Genomic DNA, 15603 nt, shown 5'->3' on the forward strand with positions numbered 1-15603 from the left:
GCTCTCTAGGATGTGCTCACATTGTTCCCTGGCAGACTCACCTCGTCAAACAGCTCTGTAGCCCCATTCCACCCAAAAATGAAAAAATGCCACACGCAGATTTTACAAACTGTTCATGTGAGGCAAGGTAGTGCCAACACGACCTGGAAATAAAGCTGAAGCTGAGAAATCAATGCTCACAAGTGAAAAGCTAAAAGATAATGTAAGGAAGAGCACTTTCAGGAAAAAAACCTACTCACTGAAGTTGCAGGCAAGTCCTCTCCACGGGATTAAAGTTTGCCCTGCCATAACTCCTCCAAAAAATTTCCTTTCACAACCCCTGTCCCAGGGTTTGAAGGTGTGGGCTGTCATTGCTTCCCTGCCCTGACCTAAGCAGGCACTGGCAGGGACTTTCCTGCCTGTAGGGGTGGAGGACCATGCCTCAAAGCTGTCCCCAGGAACCCCACCACGGCCCCTCGGGGAGCCTCTTCATCTGACAGACGAGGCACGACACAAGGGAAGGTGCTCAGGCACCCCCCTTTCCTTTGGGGTGTACGAGTTTCACACGTTCTCAGGGACTTTCTCCTTACTCAACATCGATTACACTGATTTAGAGAGCAGCTTTCAGTATTTGGCTTCTCGTCACTGTTTGGTGTGTAGCTGTGCATCTTATTTACCAGACACTGTTCAAGCTCAGCTCTGTGGAGAATTATCTGTGTCCTTGCGGGCTTTTCTGTGGGCACAGCAGTGTCAGAATGCCCCACAAGTATTTGTCTCCACCACTCCTGTGTAAAGTGCAGCAGACAAAGGGAGAGAGGAGATACTGCTGGAGTGAGCTGAGGCACCAGGTCGCAGTCAAAAGTAGTAGCTAACCAGGGGGCTTTGTTGTTTTATAGTATTCTGGCATTACCTACATCTCATTAGACCAAAGCATCCCCCCATACCGATGCCAATTGCAGCTGAGACGCTCTGCATCTCTGAGCATCATCACGTTTCTTGTTGAGGCAAATTCTTCACCCCATCCATCATCAGGCAGGACTTGTCCTGGCCTGTCCCTCCTCCCTACCCTTTCCCCAAACCCAGCCTTTTCCAAACCTCTGGCTTCATGTCCCTGTTTTGGCCCCACCATTGTCTCCTACTCCCATCTGCGTTCTGCGTCCCAGCCCTGACCATTTCTGGTCTCACCGCGTAGGGTTCCCTGGTCCAGATCCCAGGTCTCTCAGCTCTGACTCTCAAACCCAGTTTCTCTCTCCTATTTGCCTGTTTCCAAGTCTCCATCCCAGTTTCCATGTCCAGTTGCACTCCTTCCTCACCTCCAAGCAGGCTAATTCTCATCCTCTTGACATTAAGCCAGGCAGACTCCCTCCCGTGGGTCACCGATAGCAGAAGAGACAATGTTCTCCCGCAGGTTGAATCCAAGTCGAAAACTGCCCCATCAGCCAAAAGAAAATTGTAACTGCAGAGATTTTTCTCTGCAAATGTATCAAAAATTGTAGTTGGCTCTGGAGCATACCCAAAACCAACAGAGTTTTCAGGGAATGAAATTGCTAAAATTGACAAAGGCTTTATTGATCATGTGCAAAACTCTCATTATTATAATTTTGTTATAATTTCTCCAGATTTGGCTGCATTTTTGAAAAGGCAGTAAAACACATATATACAAACAGCCTTTTTGCCAGATTCAGATCATTCAGATTTTCCTGTGAAAAGCCCTATGCCTCTGTGTTTGGGAAATGTCAAAAAATAATATTTGCACAGAAAAATTCTGTTTTATTGTGCTTCTCCACGAGTTATGTTTCTGCAAATGTCCTAACCACTTGGTTTGGTGTTTTCCAAGTATCCAGCTTGAGCAGACATCTATGCAAAAAGTATCTATTCAAACAGTAACATTTGTCAAAACTAGGAGCAAAAATAAATAGGGCCTTATAAGGTCAGAAAGAGAAGGCGGCTGGTGAAATGGGTGCGAGCTGAGGGGGCTGGAAAGAGAACATGGGTAAAAGGATAGAGTAAATCTCTTGAGGTCAAGATGATACTTCGGAAGGTTTGATTTGTGTCAGGCTCCAAAGGCACAAAGACACAATTTCGACTGGAAAGACAATTCTTGCATCTATGTGTGTGTGTCTATGTGGGGGCAGAATTCAAAACAAGCGAATACTACATCTTTTCACATGTCTTGTTTTTGGGGTAAGGGTGTATTTGTTTTGTCAGTGTAAGAGTCTGGTTTTGTTAGCCCCGATCTACTGGAACTGAAGCCTTTCTGGAGGACTCAGAGGGTTTGCTCCCATGGAGAACCATCCCTTTAGGGCGCATGGTACGACCTGGTCACAACCTGTGGGCCATGACTGTCAGTGGACTTTACCTCTTTCTTGGACTCATCCTCTGCGTTAGCCATGTAGCTCCCAAAGGATGTATCAGCAGTGATGCAGAAGACAGCCAGAGCCCAGGTGGCAGAGGCCTCGGCACATATCCCGCCAGCTGACATACGGGTGGTGTTTGCAAACCGCACGCTGTACCTGTGTCGCTAGCGAAGGAGAGCTGGCATGGCGCTCTGGCATGGCTCCTGCTGCAGATGTGTGCTGGAGAAAGGAGTGGTTGGTCTGAAAAGCCTCCTGTGGGAAAACACACGGTTTTAGGGGCCAACCTAACTGGCCATACATAATTTGTGTCCTGTGCCACAGTCTGTCTGCAGTCCTTGCCCTACTACCGATGTTGCTATCAGTTTACGGACTACTGCCATACGAGGTGGGTGGCCTCTTCCTGCTGCTCCTGCTGGTGACTCCGAGATGGGAGAAATGCCGAACGCCTCACCCATCGTGCACCCCTTGGCCCCAGTACCTCCAGCTCGTGAAGGCCAGGAGGGAAGAGCCAGGGCTCTCGTCTCTCACAGACAGCAGCTTGACAAAACACAGGCAGGCTCTAAAAAACAAAAAGAGTGCATCATAGCATCTGAAATGGGACAGAAAGTCTCGATTTTCTTCCTTTTAGGATACACTGTTGAGGTTGGCTCTTGGCATGAGAATATTTAAGATAAGTGGGGCTAGTTTGGTCATGAAGGCATTAGTGGTCCCCTGACATGGTGCTAGGACAGGGAGAGGAGGTTACCTGAAATAAAGGCACATGGGAGCCATCAGCCAGACCCCTGCTGCCTCGCCTTGTTTGATGGCTCTTCATTAACACCTCCTGTACTAACGCAGCTCTCTGGTACGCAAAGCCAGTCTGTACGGATCATGCTCACTCTCTTTCTGAGATGTAATACTGCAAAACAGACCAGGAGTAAGAGTATTTCAATTCTGCCCAGACCTTTCCTTTTAGATGTGTGGGTGCTTGGCCCGTACCCAAGGGCTTAGCCTGCGTCTCCGGGCTCAGGGCATCCCAGCACCAGCACCAGCCTCCTCTCCCAGCTGGAGGTGCTCAGAGATACTGCCAGCTCCTCCATGCGCTTCCCCGGTGTGTGCTCTGCCCGTCTTCTTCCAAGCAGAAAATAAACAGCTTCCTTCTCACCCATCCCCTACGCTCTGCAATCGTGTAGGGAGGTTGAGGGCACCAGACTTTCCCAGTCACCCCTGCTTTCAGCCAGCTAGGAGCATTAGTCTCAACATATCTGCTTTCCTATTTTTGTTTTGTGTTTTAGGTAAATGCTACTGGGTCATATACACAATAAAAAATGCTTTAAGTATAGCACTGGGACTTTCAGTTGCCTAGACTGGTTCTGTGAGCTGATCTTTGCTTGTCCCAGTGAGTGTTAGTCTGTGAGATGGAGGCATTAATGCAGAGGTGAAACAACCTCATTTTGGGGTATTCTGTGTCAGCTCAAAAGATGACACATATCAAGTTTTCCAGATCTGCTGGGAATTGTCTGCCTGCTAAAATTAAATAAGTAAACCAAGGCGTTAAATGTTACTGCTACATAATAGTTAAAATATTCCTTGTGATTAAAGCCTGGAAAATCAATATAATCTTTGCAGCATTATTAAAAGGTGATCATCTAGTCAGTGCTGGTGAGGCTCCTGGACACCAAGGACACAGGGTCATTTCTTCTCCAGGGGGTGGTCGCTGGAAAAGCAGCCAGCGTGAACCCGGGACATGCCTGCTGCCCCCAGAGGGGTGCCCTGCCAGCAGCCCGTGAGCTCGCACTGCCAGTGGGCTCTCCATCTGCAGCATGGGTGACCCCAAGGTGTTCTCCAAGCTTGTGGGGAGACCTCTCGTTTCCTTCTGCCCAGTGGTGACCTTACCTCCTCTCACTTCTGCCTCTGCCCTCCTAGTGCTGCCCATGCCCTGCAGCCGGGGCAATTGCTGGGTACCCAACCCAACTCAACCACCCCGTCTGGTCACGCAGTGACTGGTTTCCCTGATACAATGCTCCAGATGTTTCCCCTCTGTTTAGTTAAACCAGCAGCCATCGCAACAACTGGGACCCAGGGCATGCGGACATGTGAGCAGGAGCACTCAACCTCTATTTCTTACGCCAGCAAGATCCGAGCTGATGGAGGACACAGCTCGCCCACTTCTTGTATACACCAAACTGTTTTTTTTATCATTATAAGCAGGGGAAAAGAAGCTTCTGCAGTGTGTTTGCAGTTCCCAGGCAAAACCAAGCTGCCAAAAACCTCTTCTCTGAAATATTTCACCTGAACTGCCAATGAAGCTTTCTCTCACTTACCTGTGGGTTTGTCCTTTACTGGCCACATCTTTGAAACCGCACTGTGTACTGAACACCTCTCTTCAGGATAGCCAAGCCCTGAGCTTTCAGGAGAGGCTTTATACTTTTGGCAGGGAATGCTCTGAAAACCCTTCATAGCCTTCATAAGATCTCCCTGCTTGACAACTTGGTCTCTATAAACAAAGGAGAACCAGAAATTCATTAACTTGGAGAACAATCTTGTTTCCTGAAAAAGGCAGATTAGAGTTTTGCCAGGTTTTCCTCCTACAGGAGGGAGGGGCCCCTCAGCTGCCCCAACCAGATGCTGAATTCAGGAATTGCTTTCTAATGTTCAGGAATAGATGTTTTTCAATTTTTAGACCAATTCAACCTTTACAGTATGGCTCTCAACACAGGCTTGTGCAGCTTTAAGGATCCAGCAATTTGGTGAGGTTTCAGGGAACCAGCAGGAGCGTGAGGGGAGAGGCTAAGTCTCCACAAATTCTCCTACCTTGGGCCTGGGATAGTTAGCACCAGGTGCCAAAATGGCACCCTTCTCTCCTCATCCTCTTAGTGAATCCACCTTGTCCACATCAAGGAACGTGGACACCCCTCCTGCCTTTTAGGATCAAGAGGCAAGGCAGTCCCCTTGGTGTAGGGGAGGACACAACTTCTGGAAGATCAGAACAGGTTTCCAAAAGCTTAATGTCGGGGACACGTTTTCTGGAGGAAGTAAGGCACATCCCATTAAGGCTTTGTGACCACAGTATTTCTTCTGGTACATGCTGCGTTCCTGGGGCCAGGCTCCCTTGCTTTCTACCAGGCAGACATGACTTGTCAGTGTGCTTTGCCTCTTACAGATGCCCCTGCTTAGGGTGCAGGAAATGGCACAGGGGGTGGAAACGTTCCCATTCCCCATGGCAATGGCTGATGAAGAACTGGAGTTATTGAAAGGGTCTTTGAGGGCATATAATGACTTTTTGTCTGATGACAACTGTTGAACCAGGTCCCCAGCTCTCATTCTAGGACATTTCTGTTCTACTTGAAGTGATGGTTTTCCTCTGTTTTAAAGACACCCACACAGCTATAGTCTGGTCAGATACAACTTAAATGTCTCCACCTCACCAAGAATAACAGTAAGTTTTGGGCCTTAGGAGGGTTGACAATACTCTGACAGAAGTGAAATACACACTGTGCACTTGAAGCTGGGCTTCGATATTGATGTCACTGCTGTAAATAAAACACACAGGTTTTTGGAGGAACTACAAACTTGCAGAGCCCCTGGACTTCATAGGTATTTGTGGATGGGCCCCATTTCTGGAAAAGTCAGCTGCCTCCCTTGGAATGCCTATATACAAAATTTCAGAGCCCATATTGAGCTCTCTTCTTCTCACAGACAGCATTTTAGCCTTAGATTCATCTCCAAAGTCTTCCCAGGTACGTGGGAGGTGTGTGTATGAATGTGAGCACAGAACGCCTTTCCCTGTGCTTGAATACATATGGGAATATTATCAGGAAAATTGCATGGTCCAGTAGAATGGGTGTCAGACCAGGTTGTTTTCACTGTTTTCTGAACCTGCTACACTGGGGCCAGCCGTGGGGGGACCGCTGTCTGCTGCAGTGAGATAATCCCACCCTACCTGCCCCCGACCCGAACTGAGGAAGCCGTGAGTAAATGAAGATTGAAAGCCTGTGACTGGGAAGATGATCAGGCCACCCCAGTCTCTTCTGTTGGACTCCAGGCCTTCCTGGACTGAAGCCAATAAACATTCTGTGATATCAAGACCCACCACGTGTGTGGCAGATGGCTATGACCGGCTCATTCCTGCTACTGCTACTGCCCTCCCAGCCCTCCTCATTTTTGTGGCCTCCTCATTTTTCTTGCGCATATTTGCAGTTTTTACTTGGGACCTGGTTCAAATGAGCCTGTAGAGTCTTCTCAACAGCTTCAGTGGACTCAGGGTAAAGCCCAGGAGAAGCAAGCTGAGGACAAGCCCATGGCTTTGTGGGTGATAGATGCAGCGTTGTAAGTTGTACTTCGGCTTTAATGTAATGAAATGGCTACTCAAACCGTGGTAACAACTGCAACAGTGACAAAATCCCCTAAAAAATTCAAGATGCAGAAGTAGAAGAAACCCACATACACCTGTGAAACTTTGAAAATTAACTCCAAGATCAAATAACATAAAGTAAATATTAAAGCAGCCTGGACTGGATAACCTGGAAATCAGTTGGAAGACCAGGGAGCTGCAGAAGCAACCCGGCCGCCCTTTCTACCCCTCGGGGCGTCCCCTCGGGGCTGCCGGGTGCTGCCGGCCGGAAGGCGCCTGCCCTGCGGGCGCTGCTGCTTCCCCCGTTCCCTTGGAAGAGGAAGAGGAGCAGAAGTAAGTGCGGGATAATAGGCCACAGGCACGCAGCCCTCCCCTCTTAGGAAGAAGTTATTGCGCCTCCGCATGCGAGTTTGTTTTTTGATTTTCCACGGTCCGGCCCTGTATTTAGCACCGAAAGACGCTGCAGAAGCTCTGACACCGATAATAACCCTCAATGCCCACGTGCACAAAGCCCAGGGCACGGCTGGTTTGTCCCTGCAGACAAATTATCGTCGACGCATTGTGCGCGCACCGGGATTTTGTTTGGTTTGCGGCAAAGCTGTAATTTCTTCTTAGGTTCTAAACATGCCGTTAAAGCCAATCCCCACGAAAAAGAAGTGAGCCAGATTTAAATGAGGTTTAACACAGTTGCAAAACGCAGTGCAACTCTTCATACAAGGACGAGCAAAGGGCTGTAAAATTAACTGGTTAGTCTGATTTGGGTCACACTGTGAAACTTGCTGTGCATCAAGGAGGGAAATTTTAACAGAAGGGTGAAATTTATATGTAAACATAAAATGTAATAACTTTTGCCTAAGTACTGCAAGTTACCACCCAAGGAGAATTCAGCCTGACAGTGGCAGGAGTTTTGGGTCGTTAAATATTTCAAGATAAAGTTGACACGCAGTAAGTTGTGCATTTTGACCTTCTCATACTGAAGAATTTTAACTAAAAATTAAATTTATTTTTGTTTTAACGGGAGAGAATTTCTTCAAAGGACCATATATGAATTTTCTACTCGGTAACTAGAAAGGTTATTATTCAGCTTCTTAGAGGGATTAATCCTTAAAATCCTTGTGTGGGGAGGGGGGAGATATTTTTAAAATCACTACCAGGATTTTTAAAACACTTTCTTTTTTTTTCTTTCATTTAAAAGGTACTGAATGGATACACGAGGAGCTCCTTATTTTTTAGGATGCCAATGTTTAATACCAGGGAAGCTGGGCAGCAGAGCCATCAGGGCCCCACATGCACAAGATGTGTCAGAATGCACTCGGTGCTGGCCAGAAGGAATCGTTATTTATCCGGCTGCTTTCCTGGTTAGATTTGTTTATTTTTATTTTTCAAATGGAGAAAGCTTCTTATTAAAAAAGAAAACCATATAAAATTCAAATGGGGCCTCTCAATTTTTAAGTGTTTGTTTTGGATTTCTCACGGTGCTGGGAACGGGTGAACATAAGTCACCAAAAGAAACAACGGCGTGTATTTTTGCCCTGAACAGCTCACAGAATTACCCACTGATGTTCTGAATTGGTAAATATCTCTTTCCCGGGGCCGTTATGAGAGGATGTACTAGAAACCAAGTAACACAGCTGACCAAGAAGTCTCTGAAGTTGCAGCCTTTTGTGTTTATACTTTTGAAATATCTCCATTGTGATGCAAATGTTGATTTTCAATCAAAAAAATATCTCTTTCTCCCTGTGAAAACTGTTGTAGGAAGTAAGCTTAACTCCAAATGTTCCTATTGAAGGTTTGGATTTCTTTCCCCCCTTGTTTTCTGCAAAACACTGAAAATGGACAATATCAAATGAGCTGCTTTTCTATTTATTCAAGTCTTGACAGTTCCCAGCTTCCATCCTTTCCACTCCAAATGTCTGAATTTTTAAATATCTTTAACTCATCATCACGAGCATTTTAGGGAGAGTATTTATGGGCAGAGGGTGTAACGAAACTTTAGCGTGCATTCGTTTTATTCTCCTTTTAAAATTGAAATCCCCTCTCCTAGTTTTATCGAAAGGCTTCCTCATTAGTGGATATCCATGTAAATTATATCTCGAGAGGAAGAATAACTGAATGAAATGCATAAATGCAGGGCTGATATTCCACGTTTTCATTAAACCAGTTTTTTTTATATTGTCCAAATACTGCAGGGTCTTCAACAACAACAACCAAAATTTTTTAGACAGTTTTTGAAAAGGCAGGCGATACCTTGCCCAACAATTTTGATGCCTTTCATCTGTATCAGGTTAAAAGTGTTTTTACTGTATCCCTCTAGATGTAGTTCTGAAGAAACATTTCTCCTGCCAAAATACACACACAGTCTGGGATTAAAAGGGCTGAAACCTACCACCAAGTTCTTAACGCCCTCCCACCATCATTAGACTAAATCCGCCGTCATTCCAGATTCATTTTTCCCTTATTCATCTGTCCAACTAATTCCTGCTGCATTCACTGGGCTTACATCTTAATCTTTTCTGTTACATAGAGAATACATAATGAAAAGCTGCATTTTCTGGGTACATGCACACATTTGGAGCGGATGAACCATATGTGAAGTGACATACAATACTGAATGGAGGCTGAATGGTGTCCAGTGCTAAAAACAGTGCAAGTCCAGGAACAAAAAGCAGGAGAACAAGAGCCCTGTGCTGGGCTTGCCTCGCTCGAACACCAGGGGATTCGCCGCTAAAACATGGGTATAATTTCACTGTTTTCACTCACACAAGCTGTGGGAAAGGAGTCACCATCTGATGTTTGATTGTGCTGGATATGTTTTTGGCAGTGGCCTTGTAGTCCGCATTGAAAAAAAAAAAGGGGGGGGGAAAAGAATAGAGCTGCATTTGCCGTGTTGAATTTGGCGTCTGGCGGGGAGGCAGGGCTGGAGGAGTCCCTGACTGTTTGCCACCTGAAAGCACGGACAGGGCCCATCTCCTCTGCCCTTTCCCCCCTTGCCCGTAGGTCTGCCTCACCTCGGGGGGATTTTCGCCCTCCCGTCAGTCACTCCAGGTGAATGACGTGCAGCGAGAGGTGGCCTCGGTGTTTGGCCCATGCCACCGACATCTTCTTATGTGGGGGTCTGCTGCAGAGGGAGAGGGGGGAGCTTTCCGGGGGTCTGCTCAGACCAGAGAAGAACTCCTTACCCAGCACAGGGGCACTCGTGGTGATCGAGCTGAAACCCCTTTTTCCGTAGTAACTAAGCCCGACCTGTCATTTAAAACCCAAGGACTTCGTTCCCATGGGGTGGGCGATCCCAGCCCGACGGGGCCAGCTCTGACGGCCAGGGGGGAATCAGGGTGGATAACGAAACGAAACTCCTTACACGGGGAAAGAAGCAGTGCCTACAGCCACCATCTCTGCCCGCCCCGCTCGGCAGGTCCCGGAGCCCTTTGCAGGGGCTGCTCAGGGTGAGCAGAGCACTTAAGCGTGGGCTTAGAGACAGGCATCTGTTTAAATCCTCTCGACTTCAGACGGGCTTAACTGTGTGCTCAAAAGTTAGGTATGCACTTAAATGCTCTGCCTAACGAAGAGAGAATTAAGTAGATGCTTAACTGCTTGGCTGAGTAAGGATCTAAGGCTGCTTCTCCCCTTCCTTTAATAACAGCTAGCTGTTAATAACAGCTACCGTTTATGATCTTTAATTTCTGTGAGGTCAAAAAGAATAAGCCCACACCGGTGTATCTGGGGCAGGATTACCCTGAGCATCCCAGACTTCTCTGCCTGGCTCAGCTTCAGCTTTGCTTCGGGCCAGGGCCAGCTCCCGGCCCAGCAGCGCCGGCTGTCCTCTGCTGCCAGCCACCCCGCCAGGGGAAGCTACAGCCCTCCCGGGGGGATGTTTGGGTAGAGGTGGCTGCTACCTAGTTTTTTCTCCTCTTAAAGATGTCATCATTTAAGAAGATTGGGCTAGTTTCCGAGAAGTTGCCAGAAGGGAAATGTATCACCAAATTCTCCAGTTTGACTTGGTGGTAGCTTGAACATCTCCTGCTGCATATAGCAGAGTATCCAGAAGTGGCAATAAATGAGACTCACCCTTATCTGTGAAGATGAAAATGCCTCCAAATGGTGGGCAGTACCGCTTTCCTTCTGACCCGGGAGGCAGCTCTGCCCAGGAGGAGGAGGAGGAGGAGGAGGAGGAGGAGGAGGAGGAGGAGGAGGGGGAGGAAAGGCAAGTGTTGCTGCGCTGGCTGCGGAGGAGCTGGGTGTTTTCCCGAAGCCGGAGGCCGGCTCCTTTGCGTGTGTTGGGATTTCTCCAGCAGGTGGAGATCTCAAAACAGTATTGTGCGTGGAACGAGAATACTTTCCAAAACAAAGCAAAACGGAAAAATTCTGGCAATTCCAGCAATAAAAAGTTTAAAGAAGGTGGCTAGGAAAAAAGCACCCGCAGAAGCTGTCATTTTTCCAACAGCTACCTAAACATTCCCTTCCTAAGCAAGTGATGGCATACCTTTTGCTAGTAGAGAGATACATTGTGTGGAGGAATGAATCTGGGTTTTTTCCCTTTTTTTTTTTTTTTACATAGGGTGTAGTGGGCTAATGGAAGCATATAATTACCGTGTTAGTATTAGGGAGCAATATAGCTGCAATAAATTAAGACTGCTTTGCAATTAGAATGATGAACACAGCTGTGGAGACAAATGGCATATGTGCTAATTAAATAATTTGTCACTTGACTGTTAAGCAAACAATACAGCCTCTTTACATTACAAACTACCATCTCTAGGATGGCGTGATGGCCTATTAACGAAATGGAACGAACAGATTGCATTGCCGTGTTTGGCTGATAGCGACTGCAAACGCGGGGTAAAGGTGGCGTATTAAAGAAACTAACATTAGTTTTAAAATATCGCAGACTTTTATGTTAGAGACCGGCAGAGTTCCTGGAAATAATCCTGTTAATGCACATATAGCTACAGTACCTAATGGTTCATTATCAGCAAGCACTGGCCTTTTGTTTCATATTAAAAGAACTGGGCATTCGCCATCCAGTGAATGTCAGCTAATAGTAGAAAGTAATGACAGGATGCGGTTGTATGAGCCCCTTTCATCCCGGGAGCTCTCAAAAGCCATTTGCAAATGTTTATAGGGACAGGTTTTCAAAAGGGGTTCTGCATGTACCAGCCCTCCAAGTGGGCGAGTGAAACTGCACCGGGCACATCCAGGAGGAATGACTCCATCCTCCGGGACGCTGGCTCCCGCTCCTGCAAAGAGAGAAAGAGACGCTTTAATTTGCCTTTCCACCCGTCCTGGCATCCTTGTGGCCTGATGCCACGGCACCATTTTTGCCCGTGCTCCTGGGAGAGAATTGCTTTCCATTTTTTCCCCTTCTATAAAAACCTGGCATCCTAGACGGGGAGATTTTCAGCCACCCGCTGCAGCACATCTCCCCTGCCACACAGACCAGCGAGCTCACAGTAAACCAGTTTCTTGCTGTTTACGCCAGCTTTATATAAAACAGCGAGTCGGGGTCAAGGGCCTGGCCTCGTTTCCGAGGGCAAAGCGGCTCGGCCGCTCAGCTGGGTTTGGGAGGGTAGGGGTGTTCGGCAGCCCCTCCTGCAGGCAGGCAGTGCAGCTCTGTCCATGGCTCCCGCCCTCACACGCGGCTGCCCTCGTCCTGTCTAATACAGATGCAGGATAAAACAAAATTTTAAAAATTTAAAAAAAAAAAAAATTTAAAAAAGTAAATCAATCCATCAATCAATAAATACACGATGACCAAGGCGACGAAACTGCAACCACCACCTCTCTGGCAGGGCTCTCCTCCTTGGAAGAGGAGAAGTGAATGGCCCGCACATAACAGATGTTTCCCATGTCCCTGAAAGCTGTACTCGAAAGTGCTTAGTTACTATGGTGCTAGAGGTGGTATTACAATTTACACAGGCTAAAAACAGCGATCTGTGAAAGTGGGCGACTTCATTTGTCTTTGAAAGACCCCGGCTAGCTCGGTATCCACACTTTCCTCCTTTCAAGCAGAAATGCTTCTGCTGCGGAGATTTTGGGTTCATGCAATTGCGTATTGTTTTACTGACATACTGTAAAACAAACCGGGCTTGCTCAATGTCTGCCGTGAAAACTGCCCCAAAATCAAGATCAAGAGAAAAAACAAGGAACACACCAAGGTCCCAGGAGAGCTAAATGCCCAAAGAGGAGAAAACAGTCATATTTAAAAAACCTCTACAGGAGAAAAATTATATAACATTGTTAGAGAATTACAATAATAATTATAATAATATTTATATAAATAACTCTATTATACAATATATCATTAAATAATCAAGGTTCAGGGACAAAATCCCCCAAACGGAGTTTTTGCACAGGGAGTGTTTTTCTGGCACGTGAATTATTTACTAGGGCATCTGATGTGGAAACCTTTGGTGTGCAAGATCCCCCTTGCTTGCATCGTCCTGCTGCGGGGGCCGCCCGCCTTGCCATGCCAGGAGATGCCGGCTGCTGAACCGGCTTTGGGCTTGGTGCTCATCACTCACCTAGCGTCCTGTTGTTTATAAGCTGGGAAGTGGAGAGCTGAAGTCAGAAGCCAAACCAACCCCTTGCATCACCTCTTCTTCTGAGGGGGAAACACGGTGAATTTGGGAGCTGTTCTTTAAAGACAGACACGGAGACTGGACATGACTTTTTAAAATGAGGACAAAGAGATGCAATAGTTTTGCCTGTTCGTCCTGTGATGGGATTTGGTGCTACGAGTATTTTAGGAACAGACAAAAAAATCAGCAAGATTTGTTTGTTTATTCTGTCACTCTGTAGTACGGTGTACCACCAACTACGTCCAATTTTACAATCTACCTGCAGGGATTTCGTTGTGTCAGCAAAGCTTCAATGCTAAGATTTCTGGGCATAAAACCCCACAAGTTCACTACGTTTCTCCTGTGTGGTTCATTCATTTGTTTGTTCTTCAGCTAATTGCAACAGGTGAGTGTACCCTAGTAGTGCTTTCCTGTGTATGTGAAAATTTTAAATAATAAAATAATGTGAGTGCTGGTGGAAGCATAATTAACACCACCACCACCACCGAGGTTTACACAGAAGTCCCCCGTAGCATTTAGATGCATCGGTATTTGGGACTTGCCTGCTGCTGGCTTGCAGGTTGTGAGGTTGGGCTTGGAGGGGGGCAGCTGGTGGGGGCACAAATCCTACCAGCTGGTTTTTCCAGGTTGGGTGGAGAGAGACTTGCAATCCTGCCATCACTAGTCTGCTTTACTTCTTCATCTGGGGTAAAGCCATGGAGCTTGATTCGACTCAGCGAAGCTCTCCCAGTTGTTAGAACCGCAGAACATGACCTATCTTCACCACCTCCCATCACCTTTGGGATCGGCAAGATCAAAGCTATCTGTTTCTTCCTGCTCCTGACGCAGGAACATGGGCACCGCTGCAGGAACGGTGTGAGCCATGCTCGCGCTGACTCCTCCGAGGAAGGAAACGGCTGAAAAGTAAAACGAAAAAGAAACCCCACACATTGGCTTGCAAGATACTTTAATACTCATCCTGCGACACACAGCATTGAAGCTGTGTATTACCAGAGGGCAGAGACTGAGGAAGAGATGGGAACCAGTGTTATTCCTCAAATCAGGAACTGGCCATGACATTTCTCTAAAGCGGATGCCTGGCCCCTCTGCTGCTGGCATCGCTGGCTCCCTGAGAGGGTGGCTGGGATTTCATCCTCCCAAATACCCCTGGCCAGCCCCGGAGCCCATGGCATCAGCCACAGACAAGGGGGCCGGCTGGCTCTATGCGCTGCTGGCACAGGGAGGGCAGCAGTTTTAAGCACTTGGGGCCAATTTTGGAAAACCAGAAGCAGCGGCACACAATGTGCTGTGATGCCAGGTCAGGCTTCAGCTGACAGGTTTTAGGCTGTGCCGTTTGCTCTAAAACAACAGGTCAAAGTTTCCCCCGGCTTGATGTTTAATACTTTCTGCATGGCTAACCACAGCTGGCCATTTTTCTAGTGGCATTAATTATCAGTTATATTCTCCTTTCTAATCACCAAGAGCATGTCTGTGCACTTCCACCCCCTCTGTCTTCTGCAGCCACCTTGCGGAGTCGTGTGTGCCGGGCTACGGGAAGTCCTAGGTACGCCCGGGGGAGATGCTACGGGCTGAAGTTACTCAGGTGGGACTCTGGAGTAAAAGCAGGGTATGAGCAAAACTTCTCTCTCCTTTATTTAAGAGGGAATGATTACAAGAGAAATAGAACGATTAAATATGCATGTACATAAAATACCATCTATTTATTGTATATGTCTACTCTACCACAGTTTTTTACATGGTCTCCAAGTAAGGTAGAGAGCGAAATCCTGGCTGTATGGGCATCTGTGGTAAAATTCCCGCTGACTTGCATAAAACCATTTCACCCACTGTTTCCACTGGGAATCACACTGCCTATTCAAAGTGTAGCTGGAGAAAACAACAGCATTTAGACCATCTGGGGACAGCAAATCAGGCCTGCTACCTATCTGGGTGGCTCTCCAGAGTGTCTCGCAGAAGCAGAAGGAGAGAGGGGCCGGCGGCCGGCGCAGTGGCTGGGACCGCGCATGCAGAGGGGGAAAGTAGCCCTTATAAAGACATTTTCTGATGATTATTTTGGGAAACCTTCTGGTAATCCCCAGTCAATCTGCATGCTAATAGAGGTCATTTACCAAAGCAGAATACTGGGGAAAGCTTTGCATAATAAGAACTTTAGTTTGATTTGATACTAAAACTTTTCAACTGTTCAGTCAAAGCCAAAGCTGAATTTCTGGGGAAAAAAATGGTATTGAATGCAGAAGTGAATCTGGACACAGTTTAAGCGAGCTCTTTTTGATCAATTAGGCCTTTCTGTGATGTCATCTTTATTACTTATTCTAATGAGATGGGTGTTGTAAAAAGGATTGGGGAGTGAAATCCATTG

This window comes from Calonectris borealis, chromosome 1 (genome assembly GCF_964195595.1).
Source record: "Calonectris borealis chromosome 1, bCalBor7.hap1.2, whole genome shotgun sequence".
Lineage (NCBI taxonomy): Eukaryota > Metazoa > Chordata > Aves > Procellariiformes > Procellariidae > Calonectris > Calonectris borealis.